Genomic DNA, 20401 nt, shown 5'->3' with positions numbered 1-20401 from the left:
CAAACCAAACAAAAAAAACCAGAATGACTGCTGACAACTATAGTTGGTTGAAATCTACCATATTTTTTCATTGCCTTCTATTGATTACCATTTTTGTGTGTGTCTAGTTTGTCTTCTGTGTTCTCTGCTGTTTGTGTTAAACAGGCCAAGTAGTAGTATAATAGTTTTAGGTTTTAAAGAGGGAGTGCATTAAAATATATACAGAAGGTTCAAATCTATTGAGTAGAGAAGAATCATATCTTGGAGCACGCTATAAATTTCACACTGAGTAAGAACTATGTCATCTACTGTTATCTGCATCTTTCTTCTGTACTTTTAAAGTTAATATTTATTTCCTAATTCAGTATGCCAGTGATAGCAGTGGCAACGCCCACTCATCTGGTCAGATTTTGTTATTTGTTAACAAATGGAATCTCTTAAAATCATTTGCACATTTGTTACTCAGGTATTATCCATATGGAAGATTACTTTGCTTATCTGTTAACTTCAGTTCACTTTTAGCAAGAAAAGAAGACATATAAACACTCTCAGTATATAGTCAACAGAAATGGATGCACATTTGTATCAAAAATATGAAAGGGAGAAGGAGAGAGGAGGGTGGAAAAGTATCATTATATTCTTAGAACCGTTATCATTGAACTACAGGGAATCTGTTCTTTTTTTAAGATTTTTATTTATTCCTTTGACAGGTAGAGACAGTGTGAGAGAGAAAGGTCTTCCATCCATTGGTTCACTCTCCAAATGGCTGCCAGGGCCAAAGCTACACTGATCTGAAACCAGGAGCCAGGTGCTTCTTCCTGGTTTCCCATGTGGGTGCAGGGGCCCAAGCACTTGGGCCATCCTCTACTACTATCCCAGGCCATAGCAGAGAGCTGCACTGGAAGAGGGGCAACCGGGACTAGAACCCAGTGCCCATATGGGATGCCGGTGTCACAGGTGGAGCATTACCCTAATGTGCCACGGCGCTGGCCCTGGAATCTGTTCTGAATAGTAACATCACATTGACATGACAATTGTGTTGTAGCAAATATCATGCATTTGCTGTGGCCCTGAGAATCTAATATATTAATGCATTTCTTAAAAATTAAAAATAGAATGTACCTTGCAGCACTATTTATGATCAGCATGGGAGTTTCAACCTGATCTGTTTCCAACCTGCCCTGGTTCACCCCTCATGAGCAGCCTGGTGGTTCCCAGCTCCCAGAGGTCACTGTATTGATGCTGAACTTAGTGCAGACACCTGATTGGCCTCATCCAGGACAGCCCAGAACTCTGGAACTGAAGTGATCCTCAGGCCTCAGCCTCCTGTGCTGCTGACAGTACAAGGCTACAGGCACCACTGCACCTGGCACACAGCACTATTTCTAACAAGCTCAATCTGGAAACAAATCAAATGCTCATAAACAGCAAGGAGATATACATCATGGATTATTCAGGCACTAAAATATTCCATAGAAATGATAGAGAAGAAACTATATGACAAAAATTGATTAATCTCACATAGAATGAAAGATGAAAATACATAATGTGTCATTCCATGTTTATAATCTGCAAATAAGGAAAATATAAATTCCCATGCAAGTATACTGTTATGTCTATAATCTCGGTAGGAAAAACAAATCACAGATGTCAGACATCAGGGTAGTGATTCTTTTGAGAAGAAGACAGGGTAGAAATTGAGAAAAATCACAAGGGAAGTTTCTTGGGTGCTGAAAATATACTATTTACAAGGGTGCTTTTGGCTGATATGTATATATAATTTTTTTTTACCATGCAGTGTACAACTACCTCAATTAAAAGTCTCTTTTTGCGCTTTCTAATCACATGAAACTGAATCCCTATAATTAAGAACACTAAAGTTTATTTATAAATTATTGTGTACCTCCCATTAGAAACAGCAGATTCTTAGCGGAAGTTAGCTTTTAGCCATTTAGGTAATACATCAGCGTACCTGAAACTAGAATGTTTATGGACAGATTTTCATTTGGTCACTGACAATAAGTGCCCGCATGTTAGACCCCTAGTGCCGGAAACCTAGGAAATTTAGTTTCTTTAGTGATACAGATATTATAAAAAAGCAGTGTTAGCTACAGTTGTTTAGTAAAAATAAATTACTACATAAATAGCAGTGTAGTTAGAATAAAGCCATCCTTAGTGTTAAATTAACTGTCAGAAGAAATATGCAACCTTCCTTGTCATTCTTTCTTGCATTCAGTAATTTATATACATTCTCTGTCAAACTTCCAGATTTACTTAAAACAATCTTGTCCATTTTTCCCCTTTAAATAGTAGCTATTTTTTGAGCTTTTACTATTGCCTCATTCTCTGCTAGAACCAATCACACAACAATGAAACGTGTAGCCTTCTCTCTTTAAGGAGTTTTCCATTTGGATGTTGCACAGAAGTTAGATTATACCGTGGTATAACTTTCATCTATCTACTAGATGAAAGTTATACCACGGTATAATCTATCTGCTATGATAGGCATCGTTACAGTGCTAAGGACATAGGGAAGAATTGTTTTTAACCCAGTAGGAAGAGGATGATTCTGAACAAGGCTTAGCAGGTCTTCTGCCTAGGAGGTGACAAACTGTCATGGGATGAAGAGCAGCATGCTCAGAGCCACTTTCATAGCTCCACTTATTCTCTGAAATATTAATTATTATTTAGTCAGTTCCATCCTTCAGTGCAAGTCTTCAAGGGATGGAGTTGGACGCATCTTAAATCACTGAAAGCTGTCACCTTTTGAGAGATAAAATGTGACAGATTCTTAAGTAATGGGAATATCAAATTTAATGTAGCCATTAAAATAGAGCTCTCCTAACAAACAAGGTCTCCACAAAGCCAGAAATTCATTACTAAAACTGTTTCATGACAATGACACTACCTAGATAGGAGGCGAACTTAACTCCTGTAGAAGAGAATTGACCTTGTGTTGATCTGATGTGCCCCTAAATCTTTATTGTTAACAGAACCATGTTCTACTTGGTGACATCTAAATAATTTACTGAGATCAACTCAGTCAAGCACCATGAGCAAAAGTACCAGGTGAAAGAGACACGATATCTAAAATTTAGAGTACAGAGGAATAAATGGACAGATTTATTAGTGTTCTGAAAAACATATTTCATTTATGAATTTCCCACACTAAGAGAATGCACATTCCTAAATTATTGTCCTAATATGCAATTTTCAAATTTAACTTTTGCACCTTAACTTCTACTAGTTCTATTTAGGCATTACTACTATTCTATACACGTTTGAGGCTGCACTAATATTCATGTCTAATTAAAAAGAAAGAAAATTGATATTTGTATATTTTAAAATATTTACTTATGTATTTGAAAGTCAGAGTTAGAAAGAGCAAGTGACAGAGAACTTTCATCCTCTGGTTTACTTCCTAAGTAGCCACAACAGCCAGAACTGAGCCAAGGCAAAGCCAGGAGTCAGGCACTTCACCCATATCTCCCATGTGGCTGGTAGAAGCTCAAGAAATTATGCCATCTTCTGCTGCTTTTCCCAGTCCATTAGCTGAATCAGAAGTGGAGCAACTGGGACTTGAACTGGCTCCCAAATGGGACGCAGACATTGCAGGTCATGGCTTAATCCACAATACCACAATGCTGGCTCCATTGCTTTAAGGAAGGATACGGAGATTTATTTGTTTTGTATCCCCCAAAATGTTGTTTTTGGAGGAAATTCTTCAGTAAATTCAATTACATAAGATTTTCCTTAAAAAAACCCTAATATTCTAAGAAATATTCTAAAATGAAATTGGAAGACTCAGATATTAATTAATGACTATCCAAAGTGCAGATAGACAGTTAATAATGAAGAGTTGTATGTAAATTAAGAGGGCAAGCATATCATGCAAAATAAAACATGACAATGCCAAAGAAAATTTGAAATGTTTGCTTTACTTAGTCCATGTAACTATAATTTCTTGCTCATTATGTGTAAGACAATGTGTAAGGAGTTTGTAATGCATTTAAAATAGAACTATAAAGGACCCTCCCTACATAAAATTGTTTCTATTTCGAGTGTACAGGTTTCAAAGATATTTGATTTTCAATCCAAATGCAGCAGAGGTGGTAAAATTTATAAATGCAACTGTGTCATCAATGTACTTTGCTCATGCTTCTATCATTCCAGCAAGCCCCTATCAGACACCTATTCTTAGAGATTTTCTGCCAAATGTTTAAAGGGATATGAAGAAGCATAGTTAGCTTATGAACTTTGGGTGATCCTGGAAATCATATGCCTGCATGCTCAAAGTGTTTGGCTTCAGAGCATCTGCTGTCTTAGAGAGCTGGCTTTTCAGGACACAAACTTCATAGGGAAACAAAGAAAATGGTGTTCCTACACCTTTGATTAGAACGAATGGATGGGAGCTGGCGCTGTGGCATGGCAGATTAAGCATTTGCCTGCAATGCCACCATCCCATAGGTGTGCCAATTAGAGTCCCGGCTGCACCATTCCATTAGCAGCTGCTAATGCACCTGGGGAATCAGTGGAGGACAGCCCAAGTTCTTGGGCCCCTGCACTCGAATGTGAGACCTGGAGTCTCTTTGGCCCTTGGCTTTGGCCTGGCCCAGCCCTGGCTGTTTGGTAAGTGAACCAGCAGATGGAAGATACCTCTCTCCCTTTCAGTATCCCTCTCAATATCCCTGTCTCCCTGTCTCCCTCTCCCTCTCAATATCCCTCTCTCTCTTTCTCTCTCTCCCTCCTATCTCTCTCTTTCTCTCCCTCCTCTCTTTCTTTCTCTCTCTCTCCATCCCCCCCTCAACTCTGCCTTTCAAATAAATTTTAAAAATCCCTAAATAAAAAATAAAACATGTATGTATAATTAAAAATATTCCAAACACTGTTCCTCTTGGGAAAAATTATCTGTGACGTTTTGTATATTTGAAAATATTTCTGAGGAATAAAATAGAGGAGTTTGAGATGCTCTGTGGAAGGTTACTTTTAAATTATGTGAATTATGGAATTTAATCAAATTCCATTTTGGGTATTTTTAAAATTTATATTTTTTTAGTTATAATTTATTTTATTTTTAAGCATTCTCTTTTTTTGAGAAACTTAATTAACTGTGAATAAGAACCCAGGAATGACACATTTTTTGAGAGCACTTAGACATAATTATAGCTTATGAGGTGTAAATATCCTCCATTAATACACTAAAATGGGTAAGTCTTTTTTTGTTGTTGTTTAAAGACAGAGTTACAGAGAGAGGCAGAGACAGAGAGAGAGGTCTTCCATCCACTGATTCACTCTCCAGATGGCCGCAACAGCCAGAGCTGAGCAGATCCGAAGCCAGGAGCCAGAAACTTCTTCTGGGTCTCCCACATGGGTGCAGGGTCCCAAGGACCCGGGCCATCCTCCACTGCCTTCCCAGGCCACAGCAGAGAGCTGGATTGGAAGAGGAGCAGCTGGAACTAGAACCGGCGCCCATATGGGATTCCAGCGCTTCAGGTCAGGGTGTTAACCAGCTGTGCCACAGTGCAAGCCCTTGAAGTAAATCTTTGAGAATAAGTTTTACTGTTAACTTTCATAATCCAACTCTTTGAGGACATAGATCCTGCATGGGAAGTTAGTGCACAGTGACTCATATTGTTAACAATTAACACTCTTATGTATGACCTCAGTGACCATCCAAGGCTCTTGAAATGAGATGCCTAGACTATGGAAGCCTTTTGAATTCACAAACTCTTTCAGTATTTAGACAAGGCCATAATCAAAGTGGAAGTTCTCTCCTCCCTTCAGAGAAAAGTACATCTTTCATTGATGACCACTTATTTCCACTGGAGTCTCACCCACAGAGGTCTTTCCCTTAGGATATTTTTTGCCACAGTGTCTTGGCTTTCCATGCCTGAAATTCTCTCATGGGCTTTTCAGCCAGACCTTAAGGGCTGATTCTGAGGTCAGAGTTCTACTTAAAGCAATTGTCATTCTATGAGTTTGCTCCGTGGACTGCATCCCATAATAATTCTATTATTATTACCAAACACTGAATCCTATTTAAATGATCTCTTTAACAATTAATCTTAGCTATATAATCACTTTAACTCTTACTCCTACCCATGTGTTCACTCTAACGCCTTAGATGGCATTTTTAATACCAATTTTAATGGGATTTGGAGTCCCAAAGCAAATTTTCAAACTGTACCCTTAGAAGTAGGCCAGCGCCGCGGCTCACTAGGCTAATCCTCCACCTTGTGGTACCGGCACACCGGGTTCTAGTCCCGGTCAGGGCGCCAGATTCTGTCCCGGTTGCCCCTCTTCCAGGCCAGCTCTCTGCTGTGGCCAGGGAGTGCAGTGGAGGATGGCCCAAGTGCTTGGGCCCTGCACCCCATGGGAGACCAGGAGAAGCACCTGGCTCCTGCCATCGGATCTGCGCGGTGCGCTGGCCGCAGCGCGCCGGCCAAGGCGGCCATTGGAGGGTGAACCAACGGCAAAAGGAAGACCTTTCTCTCTGTCTCTCTCTCTCACTCTCCACTCTGCCTGTCAAAAAAAAAAAAAAAAAAAAAAAAAAAGAAGTAATTCCAGGGGCTGGTGGTGTGGCGTAGCACGTAAAGTCACCACCTGCAGTGCTGATATCCCATATGGATGCCAGTTCAAGTCCCGGCTGCTCTACTTCCCATCCAGCTCTCTGCTATGGCCTGGGAAAGCAGTAGAAGATGGCCCAAGTCCTTGGGCCCCTGCACCATGTGGGAGACCTAGAAGAAGTTTCTGGCTCCTGGCTTCAGATTGGCCCAGCTCCAGCTGTTGCGGCCACATGGGGAGTGAACCAGCTGATGGAAGACCTCTCTCTCTCTCTCTGTCTCTTCTCTCCGTGTGCAACTCTGAGTTTCAAATTGTGGGGAGCAACCTGGACTGGACTGAGTTACTGGAATTAAGACTTATTCTATGCATCTGCTCTCCCACAATATGGCGCTGGGAGAGGAGAAAACAGCTTCTACGCAGCTGCCTCCAGTTCAGCCAATAAACTGTAGGACTTGCTCCTGATTGGAGGAGAGCAGCGTACTCGGCGTGTGGGCAGCCGAGTTGGGATTGGCAGAGGAGGACTATAAAGGAGGAGAGAGACGGCATGCACCAGGAACATCTAAGGGGAACACCTAAGGGGAACACCTGTGCAGCCCCCCAGAGAGCCGGCCGGCGGTGTGCCGCTCCCCTGTGGAAGTGGGGAATGTGGCCAGGGGGAACTGCCCTTCCACAGAGGTGGAAGGGACGGTAGCCAACCCGGGAAGAACCAGCAGCAAACCCGGGGAGGGCTGAGCAGACGAAAGAAGAGCGCAGGGTCCTGTGTCGTTCCTCCACGAAGATGGGGAGCGACACAAATAAATAAATTATTTTTAAAAAAGAAGTATGTCTATAGAAATGTATGTAGAACTGTACAGCTTGACAGTTTTAATCTTCATAGATTCACAACTACAACTTTAGGAACATGGTGATTAGTCTCAATATGCCCACCCTCCCACCCATACACCGCTTCCTCCTTCCTACACTCCTACCTCACTTCCTCCTCCCTCTCTTATTACCACTCTTATTTTTTACTATGATCTATTTTCAACTAAATTTATACACTTATGATTATTTTTGTGTTAAGTGAAGGGTTCAAAATATAGCATAAAAAAAAAAAAAAAACGCTCCACAACAGTCAAGACAAGGACTGTTCAAAGACATTGCTTCTGAAAGTGACAATTACAATTATACAGATTTCTTTTTGGTGCTCTATTAGTTATCACAAGTCAGGGAGAACATATGTTATTAGTCCCTTTGGGACTGACTCATTTCACTAAGTATGATTTTTTTCCCAATTTCACCCAGTTGCTAATGGCTGGATTTCATTTTTTTTAGCTGCTGTATAGTATTCCATGATATACATATCCCATAATTTCTTTATCTAGTCTTCAGTTGATGGGCATTTGGGTTGATTCCATGTCTTATATATTGTGAATTCAGCTGCAATAAACATGGGATTACAGATAACTCCTTCATATGCTGATATCATTTACTTTGAGAAATATCCAGGAGTGGGATATCTGGGTCATGTGGTAGGTCTATATTCAGATTTCTGCTGTATCTCCAAAGTGACTTCCATAGAGGCTTTACCAGTTTATATTCCCAAAAACAGTGGTTTAAAGTACCTTTTATCCCACATCCTTGCCAGCATTTGTTGTTTGCTGATTTCTGTATGAAAGCCATTCTAATGGGGGTGAGGAGAAATCTCATTGTGATTTTGACTTGCATTTCCCTAATGGCTAGTTATCCTGAGAATTTTTTCATGTGTCTGTTGGCCATTTGGATTTCCTCTTGAAAAATGTCTAAGTTTTTTGCCCATTTAATAACTGGATAGTTTGTCTTGATGTTGTTGAGTTTCATGATCGCTTTATATATTCTGGTTAGTAACACTTTATCAGTTGCATAGTTTACAAATAATTTCTCACATTCTGTCAGTTGCCTCTTCATTTTACAGTACAAAAGGATCTCAATTTGATGTGATCCCATTTGTCAACATTGGCTTTAATTGCCTGTGTCTCAGAGGTCTTTTCCAAGAACTCATTGTGTATGCAATGTCTTGCAGGATTTCCTCAATGTTCTCTGATAGTTTGATGGCATCATGTCAAAGATTTAGGTCTTTATTCCATTTTGAGTGGATTTTTGTGTAAGGTGTAAGGTAGGGGTTTTGCTTCATACTTCTGCATGTGGAGATCCAGTTTTCCCAGCACCACTTGTTGAAGAGTCTCTCCTTACACCAGGGATTGATTTTAGCTACTTTGTCAAAGATAAATTGATTGTAGATGCTTGAATTAATTTCTGAAGTTTCTATTCTGTTCCATTGGTCTATCCATATGTTTTTGTACCAGTTTCAGGATGTTTTGATTATAACTGCCTGGTAAAATATCTTAAAACCTGGTATTCTGATGCGTCTGGCTTTGTTTTTATGTATAAGATTGTGTTAGCAATTTGGGGTCTCCTGTGTTTCCAGGTAAATTTCAACATCATTTTTTTTTATATCTGAAAAGACTGTTCTTGGTATTTTGATTGGTATCACATTGAATCTGTAAATTGTTTTCAGTTATATAGACATTTTGATGATATAGATTCTTCCAATCCATGGACATGGAAGATTTTTCCATTTCTTTGTATCTTCTATTTCTTTCTTTAATATTTTCTAATTCTCATCATAGAGAGCTTTGATGTTTTTGGTTACATTTATTCCAAGGTATTCAATTTTTTTTGTAGCTATTGTGAATGTGATAGATCTTAGAAGTTCTTTCTTAGCGATTGCAGTGTGTGTTTATAAAAGAGTTGTTGATTTTGTGTATTAACTTTATATCCTGCTACTTTACCAAACTCTTCTATGAGTTCCAATAGTCTCTTAGTGGAGTCTTTCGGATCCCTTATATATAGAATCATGTCATCTGCAATTAGAGATAGTTTAACTTCTTCCCAATTACTATCTCCTTGGTGTCTTTTTATTGCCTAATGGCTCTGGCTAATACTTCCAGGACTACATTGAAAAGCAGTGGTGAATAGTGGGAATCCTTATTTGGTTCTAGATATCAGTGGGAATGCTCCCAACTTATGCCCATTCAATAGGACACTGGGCACGGGTTTGTCATAAATTGCATTAATTGTGTTGAGGAATGTTCCTTCTATACCAAATCTGCTTAGAATTTTAAGCATAAAAGGGAGTTCTATTTTATCAGATGCTTTTTCTGTATCAATTGAGATAATTATGTGGTTTTTGTTCTTCAATTTGTTATGTGATTTTCACATTGATTGATATACAAATGTTGAATAATTCCTGCATACCAGGGATAAATCCCACTATGTACTGGTGACTGTCTTTCTGATGTTTCATTGGATTCAAGTGCCCTGTTTTTTATTGAGGATTTTTGCATCTATGTTCATCAGGGAAATAGATCTGCAATAGTATTTCTTTATTGTACCTTTTTCCGGTTTAGGGATTAAAGTGATGCTGGCTTCATAGAAAGAAATTGGGAGAATTTCCTCCCTTTCATTTGTTTTGAATAGCTTGAGAAGTACTGGAGTTACTTCTGTAAATATCTGGTGGAAATCAGGAGTGAAGCCATCAGTCCTGGGCTTTATTTTTGGTGAGAGAGTCTTTATTACTGAATAAATTTCTGTCTTGTTTATGAGTCTGTTCAGTTTTTCTTTCTCTTCATGGCTCCATTAGGTAGGCTGTACGTGTCCAGGAATCTATCAAGTTCTGCCAGGTTTCCCATTTTGTTGGCTTACAGATTATTGTAGTAATTTCCGTTTTGATTCTTCTTATTTCTGTGGTATCTGTTGGTACATTTCATTTTCCATCTCTAATTTTATTGATTTGGTTCTTCTCCCTCCTTTTTTTGGTTAGTTAGGCCAATGGTGTGTCATTTTGTTTATCTTTTCAAAGAACAAGCTCTGTTTTGTTGATCTTTTGTATTTTTTGTTTGTTTCAATTTTGTTTCTTATCTAATTTTATTTTTTAACTTTTATTTAATAAATTTCCAAAGTACAGCTTTTGGATTACAGTGGATTTCCCCCCATAACTTCCTTCTTACCTGCAACCCTCCCAACTCCCACTCCTACTCCCTCTCCCATTCCATTCACATCAAGATTCATTTTCATTTCTCTTTATATACAGAAGAGCAATTTAGTATATATTAAGTAGAGATTTCAACAGTTTGCACCTGCACAGAAACACAAAGTGTAAAATACTGTTTGAGTACTAGTTACAGCATTAATTTACATTGTACAACACATTAAGGACAGAGATCCTACATGGGGAGTAAGTGCTCAGAGACTCCTGTTATTGACTTAACAATTGACACTCTTGTTTATGGCGTCAGTATCACCCAAGGCTCTTGAGTTGCCAAGGCTATGGAAGCCTTTTGATTTTGTCGACTTCGATCTTATTTAGACAAGGTCATAGTCAAAGAGGAAGTTCTCTCCTCCCTTCAGAGAAAGCTACCTCTTTCTTTGATGGCCCCGTTCTTTCCACTGGGATCTCACTCACAGAAATCTTTCATTTAGGTATTTTTTTTTCTTGTCAGAGTGTCTGCTTTCCATGCCTAAAACATTCTCATGGGCTCTTCAGCCAGATCTGAATGCCTTAAGGGCTGACTCTGAGGCCAGAGTGCTGTTTAGGACATCTGCCATTCTATGAGTCTGCTGTGTCTCCCACTTCCCATGTTGGATTGTTCTCTCCTTTTTAATTCTTTTTAATTTCTTCTCTAATTTTAATTATTTCTTTTCCCCTAATTGTTTTTGGTTTGGCTTGCTGTTGTTTTTCTGGATCCTAGAGATGCATTGATAGCTCATTTATTTGGTGCTTCTCCAATTTCTTGATGTAGGCACCAATTGCTATAAACTTCCCTCTTAAAATTGCATTTGCTGTTTCCCATAAGTTTTCATTTGTTGCATTGTTGTCATCATTTGTTTTCAGAAATTGTTCGATTTTTGTTTTGGTTTCTTCAATGACACACTGTTCATTCAGTAGCATGTTATTCAGTCTCCATATGTTCTCATATGTTCTGAGAAAACCTGAGTTATTGATTACCAGCATCATTGCATTGTGGTCAGAGAAGATACATGGTATGATTTCCACTTTTTTTTTAATTTACTGATACTTGCTTTATAGCCTAGCATGTGGTCAATCCCAGAGACAGTTTCATACATTGGTGAGAAGAATGTGTGTTCTGTGGCTGTAGGATGGAAAACTATGTTGATATCTGTTAGGTCCATTTGGTTTAATGTCAGTTAACTCTATTGTTTCCTTGCTGATTTTCTGTTTGGTTAATCTGTCCATTGCTGAATGTAAGGTATCAAAGTCCTCCATTACTATTGTATTTGAGTCTATGTCTCCATTTAGATGCCTTAACATTTGTTTTAAATAGCCAGGTGCCAGCCGGCACCATGGCTCACTAGACTAATCCTCCGTCTGTGGTGCTGGCGCACTGGGTTCTAGTCCTGGTCGGGGCACCGGATTCTGTCCTGGTTGCCCCTCTTCCAGTCCAGCTCTCTGCTTGTCCCAGGAGGGCAGTGGAGGATTGCCCAAGTGCTTGGACCCTGCACCCTCATGGGAGACCAGGAGGAAGCACCTGGCTCCTGGCTTTGTGATCGGCACAGCGCACCAGCCATAGCGGCCATTTGAGGGGTGAACCAACGGAAGGAAGGCCTTTCTCTCTGTCTCTCTCTCACTGTCTATAACTCTCTCTCTCTCTCTCTCTCTCTCACTGTCTAACTCTACCTGACAAAAAAAATTAAATAATAAATAGCCAGGAGCCCTATAATTAGGTGTGTATATATATATATATATATATAATAGTTTTTCCTATTGAATTGATCCTTAAATTGTGCCTTTCTTGGTCTCTTTAAACGGTTTTTGTCTGATATTAGGATGGCTATCCCGGCTCTTTTTTGGTTTCTGATATCATGGAATATCTTTATTTCCATGTTTTCACTCTCAGTCTGTGCGAATCTTTCTTGGTGAGATGTTTTTCTTGTAGGCAGCAAATGGTGATTTTTGTTTAATGCAATCAGCTAGTCTGTGTCTTTTAACTGGAGAGTTGAGGCAATTTACATTCAAGTAAGTAATGATTGATAAGTAATGATTTTGCCCTGCCATTTTTCAATAAATATTCCTATTTTGTACTTTGGATTCCTCCATACTTTTACTGGGAGATTTTCTTTCATCACCTTCATTTATAATGATGACCATGTTTCTATGTGTAGCACATCCTTAAGCATCTTTTGTAAGGCTGGACTGGTGGTGACAAATAGAGGGATTCTGGGACACATGGTAATTCTGGTTTTTGTTTGTTTGTTTGTTTGTTTTTTGGAAATCTCCATATTGTTTTTCACAATGTCTATATTACTTTACATTCCCAAAAACAGCATGCAAGTCTTCCTTTTTCTTCATATCTTCACTAATATCTTTTATTTTTTGGTGTTTTCATAAACCATTCTAACTGGAGCAAGATGATATTTTCCTGTGGTTTTGAGTTACATTTCTGTTATGGTTAGTGATGTTAAACATATTTTCATGTACCCCGTGGTCATTTTCCTTTTAAAGAAGTCTGTTTAGGTCTATTGCCCAGTTTTTAATTGAAGTACTTGTGGAAGCTTTTGTTCCAATGTATTTTGCTATTGGCTTTTGCACTGAGCTCCTTATAAATCATGGATATGTGAGATGTGTAGTTTGCAAGTATGTTTTACTATTCTCTTGTTTGTCTCCTTCCTGTGTTAATTTTGTCCATTGTTGTACAGAGGCATTTTAGTTGGTGAAATCCTTTTGTCTATCTTTGCTTTTGTTTCCTGTGCCTCTCAGGTTTGGTTCAAAACATTTTCTCGCCTATTCCCATGTCTGCAAACTTTTCTCTTACATTTTCTTCTGATAATTTCATAGTATTGGGTCTTACATTTATGTTACTATATTTTCAGCTGATTTTTTTTTGTACATGGTGATAGATTGAGGTTAGATTTTACTCTTTCTGCATATGGATGTACAATTTTTCCCAGGACTATTTCTTGAAAAGACTGCTTTCTTTAATATGTGTTTTTACTGCATTTGTCATGGTCAATCTTCTGTGGATGTGTGGGATTTATTTAAGATCTCTATCCTGTTTCATCTGTGTCTCTTTTTATGACACTACCATGTTGTAACTATAGTATTTTTATAGAATATGTTATAGTTAGGAAGTATAATACCTTCTACTTCAATCTTTTTCTCAAGATTTCATTTGCTGTTTGGAGTCCTTTGTGGTTTCATATAGTTTTTGGCAGTGTTTTTTTTTCTAGTTCTATAAAAACATCAATGGTGTTTTGATAGTGATTGCATGGAATCTGTATATTATTTTTAGTAGTAAAGACATTTTAATGATAACAGTTCCTCTAATTGGCAAATCCAGATGTCTTTTCTCTGTATCCTATTTAACTTATTACATCAAAATTTATTGCTCATATTATTCAGCCTTCATACTCCAAGTTTTCCATTTAAATTAAGGATTATTTATGTAGATAATGGATATTTCTAGTTCAGATTAATCCCACCTATATTGTAACTAGAAAGCAATGTTATTTTTTTCCAGCTTTGTTAAAGTGTTGAAGTTGGAATTTTTTAACTGAATGAAATTACAGGCATCTCTCTTAGCTTCTATATCCATTAGTGTCCCAAGTACATAGTAATTTCAGAGGTTAATATGTCTCCCAGTTGCAAAAAAATAATTCTATGAGCTTTAACTGATTTTCAACAATTTTATCTCATATTTCTTGAAACTGCTTCAGCCTTGGAAAGTGAATACTAAAGTATAGACTGGATGTGACATGTTTTCAAGCCATCACTTGCTCCATGACTTCCCCCCCTCTCCAGCATGAGGAGTTGAGGATATATTGCTGTGTGTGATTGCATTCTATCCTGACAATATTTCCCATTGAAGAAGGTAGAAATGCATGCTTGCCATTGCTTTCTTTCCAGGGTTTTATGTAATTTTTGTCGTGGGAACCTTGTTGTTGGTTTCTTTGTTTTCAGAGATTATCCAAGTTCTGCTTAAATTCTCTGGCTATGCTTTTACTATCTCCCCTCCCTCTGTGAGCCACTAGCTTCCAGCAGTTACCATACCACCTCCTTATATGTATGTTCTTTCTTCATTATCTTTTTTTTTTTTTTTTGGCAGGGTCTCTTTTTAAAAGCTTTAGCTATGCCATTTTTTCAATAATGCCCATCTTAGGAGCTCTACTTGACTTATGTAATTTTATGTAATTCCATATCCTTCTCCATGCATCTGTCTTTTCCTATCATGTCCTATAGGAGCAGCTTCATAGAGATTTTCAAGTTCAGATAGTCTACAGTCAGAATTAAATGTTGATTATTAGAACTCTAGAGGGTGGTCATGTGCCCAAGCAGTTTTTTGAAGTACAGAAAAATTTCTTTCTCTGGAACAGATGGAGAGTTGGTGAACTTGGGAAATGTGTAAATTTCCATTTATGGACACTGTTATATACATGGGGTAAATTCAGAGGTAGTTTTTGTAGCTCACCTTATACTATATATATTATTTAGCTGTTTACTTTAAGATGTGGGCATTCTAAATTCTTTATATTGCTGTTTTAATTTGAAGTTTCAGCTGATTTGAGAATGAGTTAGTTCCTGTTTAACATTTAAATACACACAAAAATTTTATGATGCAGAACCATGAAGATGAAAACATATGGAGGTTATCATAATAAAAAACCCTTCAATTTTAGATTATTGCCACCCTAAATTATAGAACACACTGCTCTTTCTTGGATGATGGAAAACATTTGTAAGTACCCATTTCGTGAAGTTCACTGGAACTTGATCTAAAAAATTCAGGATACACATGGATCAAATCTAATGGCATTAATTTAAATTATTCCCATAATTCTCATTTATATGATAAACCTCTACCATAGTTTTTTGTTGTTGTTGTTGTGTTTGGTTTTTTTTTTTTTTTTTTTTTTTTTGGTAGGGCACTTGATCAGTTTCCCCACATTTCCCCTTGATTTTTCTTTCCCTTCAATTTCTAGGGAATATTGTTATTATTTGGATGTGGAATTCACTAGCTTTGTTGAGCTGACATTCTGAGCTGAGATTCTCAGAGTTGACTTTGTACAGACAAAGTCTCCTCTTATTGACTGTTTTGCTTTCACAGTTTTTGTTAACTGCAGTCAGGAAATACTTAATGGAAAATTCCAGAAATTAACAATTCATGAGTTTTAAATTGTATTCCTTTCTGAGTAGCATAATGAAATTATTCTTATTAGCCAGTTAGTAGATTTCTCAATTATCTAGTAGCCCCACATAATCAAAGTGCTGTGTCCAAGTAACTTCTTGTATCACTTAATAATGGCCCCAAACCACAAAAATAGTGATGCTGGCAATTCAGATATCCCTAAAAGAAACCACAGAATACTTCCTTTTAAAGGAATGGTGAAAGTTCATGACTTAATAAGAAAAATGTAGCATATGCCTAGGTTGCTGTGTTCTAAAGTACAATAAAGTACTTTTAGAGAGGCCATATTCACAACTTTATAAAAATTACTATTATTTATGTTTATAAGACAAAATGACATAGAAAAATATTTTCTATATACTTGCTTATTCGCCAATGACTTCAGTAGCCAGGTCTGGTCCATGCTGTAGCCAGGAGCCAGAAACTCCATCAGGGTCTCCCACATTCATGACAAGAGCCCTAGCATACCTTTCACTGCCTTCCCAAGCTTATCAGTATGGAGGCAGAGAAGTCAGGATGGGAATCAGCCCTCCAATCTGGGATGCTGGTGTCTCAAGTGATTGTTTAACTCTGTGTGCCAAAAACACCAGTCTGCACATAACTTTTCTTAACAGTACATTGTTATGATTATCATTTTTGTTGTTAATCTCCTGCTATGTCTAGTTTATAAATTAAATTTGATCATATATGTTTGCATAAGAAAAAATACTTCATATAGTGATATTTTCCATTGTTTCACCTGTAGCAATCTTGGAACTCCCAACCACGTTGAGGAACTACTTAACTTGTTGACTAATTTCAAGAATAAAAATACTGCTCTGAAACAAGAGGAAAACATTTATAGAAGTACCATGTTAACCATGGAAGCATTTTCTTACTTCATTGTTAAAATAAAAATGGGGTGATTCCCCAATGCTTTTTCCTTCTTTTTGTTTTTATTCTTGCTACCATCACTGGATGAGCTACTTTATTTTCACTCTTCATTGACCATGATTTATGTACTAATCACTAAGACTCTAGGCATCAACATGTTCAAAAGTATGCTTGAGAAAGAACTAAATGGAGAATTCCTTTGTCAAATGAATTGTAAAACAGTAAGTATTAAGCTTGATGATTTTCTCCATCACAAATGTAGAATACATTTCTTGAGTATGGTTTAATTTAGAATAAGTGTTGCATATATAATATGCCTGTGTCAGCTTTTAAAATGAACATATCAAAGTCTAAAAATATTTTCTTATTTAATTTTGTATGACAAGTGTATCATACACTTATGATAAGTATAATAAGAGTATAACAGATCTATGATTCATGTTCTAGGTATGTCTTAGATATGTCTCAGGAAATTAGTACCATTGAGTCTCAAACTTTAAAGACATTATTTTTATAAAGATTTTTTTATTTATTTGAAAGGCATAGTTACTGGGAGAGGAGGAGAAACACAGAGGGAAACCTTCACTCTTCTGGTTCACTCTCCAAATGGCTTTAGTGGGAAGTCTGGAGCATCATTCTGGTCTTCCCCATGGGTCCTGGGGCCCAAGCTCTTGGGCTATCTTCTGGTGCTTTCCCAAGGCCATTTGCAGGGAGCTGGTTTGGAAGTGGAGCAGCAGGGACAGGAACCAATGCCCATATGGGATGCCAGCATCACAGGTGGAGGTTTAACCTGCTATGTCACAATACATAACCCTTAAATAAACTATTGGTTGGTTGGTTGGTTGGTTTGTTTGTTTATTTATTTATTTATTTGAAAGGCGGAGTTATAGAGAGGCAGAGGCAGACAGCTCTTCCATCTGCTGATTCACTCCCCATTTAGCCACAAGGGCCAGAACTGTGCCTATCTGAAGCCCAGAGCCAGGAGCTTCTTCTAGGTATCCCACACAGGTGCAGGTGCCCAAAGACCTGGGCCAACTTGCACTACTTTCCTGTACCATAGCAGAGAGCTGGATCAGAAGTAGAGCAGCCTGGACTCAAACTGGAATCCATATGGGATGCCAGCACTGCAGGCAGTAGATTTACCTGCTACTCCACAGTGCTGTTCCCTAAAGAAATTTTTAATCTAGGTGAAATTTCTACTGAATCTGTTAAGTTATCCCAGGGATAACAACACACACAATGACAGTTTGTGATCAATTTCTTGATTTGGTAGTTCAGGAGAAGGGTAGGGGCCGTGCAAAACAGCCCTCTGGCAGTCATATAACTTTCATAAAATTCTTTGTTAGGCAGAGTCAGTATCTGCTTCCCTGTAATGTGGCTCATTTTCTCTGGGAAAGCTATGTAGAGCTGATCTGTACTTTCAACACTCAAGAACTAAGTGAGTGTTTTGTGACAAATATAGGATCAGCTATCCTGGGAGTAAGCAAAAATAAGTATGACCATGTTCTTATCATAGATGGAAGAAGCAGTCTTGTGATAGCTTCTCAGATCTTCAAAAATAAATATCAGCTTACTTTCTATAAAAGTATGCTCTCACATCAGGTAAAACTTTTATAAAATATAAAAATCTAATTATTCAGTGAAAAGTGCTGATAATCTCCTACTAATAGAGTATATTTCCCATTGAATCTATTTGAGTTAAAATTTGTTTGTGATATTTTATATATGTCATATCGTTTATATTATATATGATATATATAATGTAATATATGATATGCATGTACATATGATAATATATGATATATGTACATGTGTATATATAGCAGATGAGATAATATATGATATATAATATCACAATCTCACACACACATATATATTCTTTGTGTGTGTGTATGTATGGTACACTAAAGAACAGCATTACTGATGAAAGAAACTGTCAGCTCTAGCTTTCTAAAACAGACTCTGCCAAAAGTAATAACCAAGAAGGAATGAGGGGCATGTCTCAAGACGGTTGAGAGTGTTTAGGAATTTCTGAAAGTCCAGGGATGATAGAGGCAGGAGAACACACACACACACACGCATATTTATAGATACTAGTCAGAGTTTGAGATCTTAAAATTTCTGAGTTATGGAATATTAAATTTATCAAAATAAATGTATGAATAATATTTAACAACATGACAATCATCCAGTAACTTCAGTTCCATGGAACACAACCATGAGTTTCTCTGTATACAATGATGCAAAAATTTCAAAACCTAACACAATTTTTATGCTATTAATGGGTTTTTAAGATAAGAGTCAGAGGAGCCATCACTGTGGCAGAGCAGGTAAAGCCGCCACCTGCTGTGCCAGCATCCCATATGGGTGCTGGTTCGAGTCCCGGCTGCTCCACTTCTGCTCCAGCTCTCTGCTATGGCCTGACAAAATAGTAGAAGATGGCCTAAGTCCTTGGGCTTCTGCACCCGCATGGGAGACCCGGAAGAAGCTCCTGGCTCCTGGCTTCAGATCGGCGCAGCTCCAGCTGTTGCAGCCAACTGGGGAGTGAACCGGCAGTTGGAAGACATCTCTCTCTCTCTGTCTCTCCTTGTTCTCTGTATAAAACTGACTTTCAGAGCCGGCGCCGCGGCTCACTAGGCTAATCTTCTGCCTTGCGGCGCCGGCATACCGGGTTCAAGTCCCGGTCGGGGTGCCAGATTCTGTCCCAGTTGCCCCTCTTCCAGGCCAGCTCTCTGCTGTGGCCAGGGAATGCAGTGGAGGATGGCCCAAGTGCTTGGGCCCTGCACCCCATGGGGGACCAGGAGAAGTACCTGGCTCCTGCTTTCGAATCAGTGCAGTGCGCTGGCTGCAGCACGCCGGCCGTGGCGGCCATTGGTGGGTGAACCAACGGCAAAGGAAGACCTTTCTCTCTCTGGCTCTCTCTCTCACTGTCCACTCTGCCTGTCAAAAAAAAAAAAAAAAAAAAAACCAACAACAACAAAAAAAAAAAACCTGACTTTCAGGTAAAATAAATAATTATTTTTAAAAAAAGAGTCATAGAAAGCAATAATTCTGTTTTCTGTGCTGTTCAGAGTACAATTCCTATCTTGTGTTACTTCTGAAAGCCAGAAAAAGGGAGCTACTGAAATGCTGAACAATGTGGAATAAACAAGATTATGAGGCAGTGTATACACTGTGAATAGTCTTGAGAAGGAAACAGATGAGCAGGTGTTTGGCCTAATAGTTAAGATGCCTATGTCCCATATCAGAGTAAATGGTTTTTACTAAAGGCTCTGGCTCCTGACTGCAGCTTCATGTTAATGTAGACCCTGGGAAGCAACAATGGTGGTTCTACTGGCTCTGCAACTCATATGGGAAACCTGGATTGGCCTTCATGTTCCTGGCTCCCAGCTCTGGCCCCAGAATCTGCTGTAGCATTGAAGGAGTGGATCAGTTGTTGGGAGTTCTTTCCCTACACCTGAAATAAAAATTTTTAAAAGAAATATATTTTGAAAATAAGAGGACAGATCAAAGGAGAAGAGTTGATGAGGCTAGACTTAATGTTCCATATAATGACTCTATTGAGAGTAGAATTTATTTCAGGGTTCAAAAATTAAACTATATAAAATAGCAATCACCCTGAAGGAAAAAAAAACTTATTTGTAAACACTTTGCAAGAATAAAAGAGAATAATAATGTTTTTAAAACTGTATATATATGAAATACATGAATTTTGTTCCCTTTTTATAAATAAGTTCAAAAATGTTTATAACAAATATCTTATA

The sequence above is a fragment of the Oryctolagus cuniculus genome, chromosome 3 (genome assembly GCF_051225735.1).
Source record: "Oryctolagus cuniculus isolate XC-2025 breed Fujian yellow rabbit chromosome 3, ASM5122573v1, whole genome shotgun sequence".
Classification (NCBI taxonomy): Eukaryota; Metazoa; Chordata; class Mammalia; order Lagomorpha; family Leporidae; genus Oryctolagus; species Oryctolagus cuniculus.
This window is presented reverse-complemented; position numbering follows the sequence as displayed.